Here is a 4810-nt window from a genome sequence, read left to right as displayed (position 1 = left end):
ATTCAACTTCCCTTTCAGGTAGAATTCCCGGTAGCTCATCAGGAAAAACATCGGGAAATTCACATACTACAGGAATGTTCTCTTTAGGAGGTAGAGAGGAAGAATCAGAAGTAGTCACCATACACAAAAAGGCTTGATGACCCTTTTTCATTGCATTGACAAACTTCATAGCAGAAATTAGTTTAGTACCGGTTTGTCTTTTAACCATTTGATAAGACACACGGTGACCTGAAGGGCTTGTAAGAATTATTTTCTGGTCTCGACATTCAAATCGAGCATGATAAGTATGTAACCAATCCATGCCCAAAATGACATCAAATTCTTCCAGTGGAAATTGAAAAAGATTTGCTGGAAATATAGATCCCATAATAGAAATAGGGACTTCCGGATAGATTTTAGAACAGAAAAAGACATCACCAGAGGGTAAGGATATAGATGTACTTTCTTCTTGTGATGATTCAAGTGATAATTTATTGGAGAGTTTTATTGAAATAAAAGATAAAGAGGCACCCGTATCAAATAGTACCAAACAAGGAACATCAAAAATAGAAAATGTACCAGTAATGATATCAGGATGTGCCTCAGCTTCTGCTCGGCTCATAACAAAGATACGGCCCTTCGGCCTCACTGGCCTCACTGGGACGACGGGAGTAGTAGGAGCCGTCACCTTCCTTTCCGGGCAAACATTGGCCTTGTGGCCCGGTTTGTTACAAGAAAAGCATATGATAGGATCAACAAAGCATTTACCAGGGTGTGCTGGTTTCTTGCAGTTATAGCACAGTCGGTCTCTAGTACCTTTATTATCATTAAAAGCTGATGATTGACCACCCCGGTTAGCTTGCACATTAGAAACAAATCTCCTCTTGTTTGGGTCAGAGGGAGATGAGATGAACCTAGGTGAAGGAGTAAAGGGCCTAGAAGATGGATATAAAGGCCTCTTGCCAAGATTAGAACTAGTTGCACGAGCTTCATTTTCAATGTCTTTTAGGAAATTTTCAGCCCACAAAGCATCGGTGTAGATTGAAACAAAGCTAGTGGAATCCCGACGGACCATGCTTTTGATCTTAGGGGAGAGCTTTTCAAGATAAAAGAAGGCATTTTCGTTGTCATCCTTCACCAATCGAGTTGCATAATGAGCCAACTCGTTGAATTTATCGGTGAAGGCCTGAACTGGAAGGCTTCCTTGCTTCAACTCCATGAATCCCTTCAACTTCTGCTGTTTCAGCTCTTGCGGATAGAAACGGGCCTCCACTAACTCCTTGAAATGTACCCAGTCAAATCCCGGTTCAGCTGAAACGGTAGGCCCAGTCATGGACCACCACCGGTCTGTTTCTCGTACTAGGAAATGAGAGGCTAGCTTCACTTTATGTTCCTCCTTGACATCATACAGTGTAAAGCTTTTCTCCAACTCCCGAAACCACCCTGTAAGAGCAGCTGGATCAATCTCTCCACCATAAGTGGGAGTGTTGATTCGGGTCAACTGATTAGCCACCCAGGTATAGGTGCCTGGAGTACCCTCAGCAGGCGGAGGAGGAGGAGGAGCTTGTTGATTCTGTTGATTTTGTTGATTTTGGAGAATTTGAGTAAGAACTAGTAAGATAGCATCATTAATGTCTCTTCTTGGCGGAGCCATCTTACAAAAGGGAAAAATTTAATTAGTACCTAACAATTAGCAATCACAAACAGACTACCACATAAAATCCTAATTCTACCCATCCTACCCTTCTCTCAAGTTTATTATTTAAAGGTCAAGTGATTTTTAAGTGGGGTGCACAAACGTGCGTCGGGAGCAATAGGCTCTGATACCAACTGTGACACCCTTAAAATTAACGATAAATAAAGGCGTAAATTCTACGGAAAAACTGGTAGGATATGTTTGTAATTGGTCCAACTAGCCAAAAACCTGTAATTTCAAAAAATTTTCTAAACCAATCACAACATGTCCAACATTCCCAAGAGGCGGGTGCCAAAACCTGCAATGCTAACGAACTAATTTACATACATAGCTAACGATAAGAAAAAGTAAAGATACAAACCCAAAATAGAAAAGGGAGACATATGTCCCTTCAAATAATATACAAAACCAAAAGATAAAAGGTTTACTATAAGAATAGCCAAAAACTAGGTCCAAGGTTCCTTATGCTCACTAGCTCGTCTGTGACCCCAACAAAGCATCAACAACCTGTCAATCGCATTTTATACAAACACGAAAGCCACAATTCAGTGGGGAGTAACTTCGAGTCCTCCCAGCCACGAATCGTCAAAATTAATGTAACATGTAATGTAACATGTAAACAATATGATAAACAATGTAATTATCATGTAATCTAACCTATGACCCCTAAACTGACCAAACTAAACTATCATGTGAATCATATAACAAATAGTAATCCAAACTCTATCAACCATAGCCGGCTTGCATCTCACCTTCTATGATTCATAGAATCATCAAACAAGAAAGGGCAATATATCAAAGACAGGCATAAGTTCTTAGTCCCGTCAATAGTCACTTTGTAACTCGAGTCTATACCACGAGGTAGGGAAGGTAATCGAACCGGTATCATGGCTCAGCGGTTAATATTAATAAAACATGGCCAAGAAACAACACAACCCTAGCCTAAAATCTGCGCAGACCTAGACATGCGGATACACACCACCGTACCCAAGACCCACAATTTTTCTAAAACAAAGTGAGTACCCTAAGGAGTCCACCAAAGGGTTGGCTAGTACTTAAGCTGACCACTTACTATCAAAATAAGTAACTGAGGTCATGCCCCAACTTGGATATAAATCCACTAGTCAGGAACACAAAGGCTATCAAGCAGTGAACATATACTCGTCAAAGACTATAAAGACCTATCTATGATGAAGGCCGAAATACTCACCTAGGACCTAGTCCCAGCTAGTCTCAGCTTGAATACTTTAGCCCACACCACACAAGACTCACCACACAAGTCAAGTAAGACACCCACTTAACCATAAGAGGGCAAAGAGTCCTACTTACCAACATAAATTCTAACATTCTATCATGTGAAAGGCTATATAAATGTCTATTCAGCAAACAATCCAACAGTGTCCTCAATAAGTATTCAAAACTAAATTCCAATTCTAACAATATTAACCATGTTAAAGGCTTCAGGGAATCTAGGGCCGTTTCTACAATATAAGAAGTTACTTAAATTCAACTAACTACTCATGTGGAATAAAGATATAATAAATGGCCTAAAACAAGAAAAAGGTCGATTATCTAATTCATTCAAAATTTCATCCAACCGAATTTTTACCCGCAACCCCAGCCCTGCGACAGGTACGGGTCAAATTGCGGCTGACCAATCACTCAATTGACTGACATCGAATCAGTCAAAGGGATTAAGGCTCAGTTTTCGGCACAATCATCAAATCATTACAATTATTGCTATAAAATTCATTCTGAGCCTATTAATTACAATTTCAATTTATAAACTATCCTAACATTATTTATCACTGTGACAAAAACTAAATTAGGTGCGTATACCACTTATTATCCTTTAATATATTAGTTGACACTCTCATTTACAAAAGATTCCACCATTTTTAACTTTTGTTTCATTCTTCATTTTGTGATAAACACCATAATCCAATACAACAAAGTTAAACCCCTAAACACTACTCGGAATATTTTAATCAATCAACTAACTAATTATGAAATGCAAATCATAATTAGAACGGGACAATTCTCATGTCTTTATCGACTAAACTAGCTAATAGAAGGCGAGAATAAAACGAACAATGCATGGAAAACCGCGAAACAAGCAACGGGCCGACCGGGCCAGCCATGGGCTCTTAGGAGCTCTTTGTCGGGCCATTCGCCGCCACTATTACTCCTCTTTTTTTTCCATTTTTATTCATTATAAGACCGTCTGAAACATAATTAATCGTTCCAAATACTAACTTGTTAACTAAAACTAACAAAATACATGGATTAAACATGCATGCATCAAATTTAATCATGTGAAAATTATTACTCAAACAAAAATCACAAAACATCCAAAAACAACAAAGCATGTGACGATCTTTCGTCGAGTAACTCGAAATATGTTACCTTAAGCTAGAAAACGAGCAATTAGCACCTCAAAACCCAAACCCTAACAACAACTAGCCGCTATCCTCGACAATATACGAGTCCCCGAACTCGTCCTCCAATTCTTCACCTAATTAAACAATAAAAACACCATAATAAGTACATAAATACCGAAAATACCGAAAATTCGTCTTAAAACAACTTCAAGAAAACTGAAATTAAATTATACCAAGTTGTAGATCTCGACGAGGGGATTCCGGAAATGTAAATTTCGTGAAAATCCGATAAGAAATGAAGAAATTAGGGCGATTTTAGCTTGAAAATGAACAAGAATGGTGTTTTGGTGTTGTTGGAAGGTTGAAGATGAACATAAGAATAAGAAAATCAGAAAAATGAAGGGGAAGGGGGTGTGGTCCGCGGGAAAGGAGAGAAAGAAAGGAAAGAGCGGGTTTGAGTCGGGATTTTTCGAGTCGGTTTTGACTCGTTTCGATAATAATTAAAACCGTAGGTCAAATGCAAATTCCGACAAGACCAAAGTTTTTAAACACGAGATTACAAGAAAATTGAATACTCATACGACCCATTTCCAAATTCGTTTACCCAACGTTCAAAAGAATTGTCATTTTTCCCCCGATACGCCCTTATTTCGAAATAAAAAGTTTTACACGGTTTAAACTATTTTTAAACATTTCGAAACTATCAAAATAAATACTTTTCTTCAAAATATAATAAAATTATATTTCTTTGAAT

General features: G+C 38.3%; 1 long non-coding RNA gene across 1 annotated transcript; it reads right to left on the bottom strand.

Annotated features, from left to right (window-relative positions):
• Window positions 1-1873: 1873 nt before the first annotated feature.
• LOC141645896 (uncharacterized) lies at window positions 1874-4423 on the bottom strand. Its single transcript, XR_012545212.1, has 3 exons — window positions 4290-4423; window positions 4082-4190; window positions 1874-2182 (listed from the first exon to the last, which is right to left on the bottom strand). It is a non-coding gene; the product is annotated as an uncharacterized LOC141645896 (long non-coding RNA).
• Between the last annotated feature and the right edge of the window lie 387 nt (window positions 4424-4810).

This window comes from Silene latifolia, chromosome 3 (assembly GCF_048544455.1).
Source record: "Silene latifolia isolate original U9 population chromosome 3, ASM4854445v1, whole genome shotgun sequence".
NCBI classification, from domain to species: domain Eukaryota; kingdom Viridiplantae; phylum Streptophyta; class Magnoliopsida; order Caryophyllales; family Caryophyllaceae; genus Silene; species Silene latifolia.
Note: the sequence above shows the minus strand (reverse complement) of the source record. Positions and strands in the feature narration are given on the sequence as shown.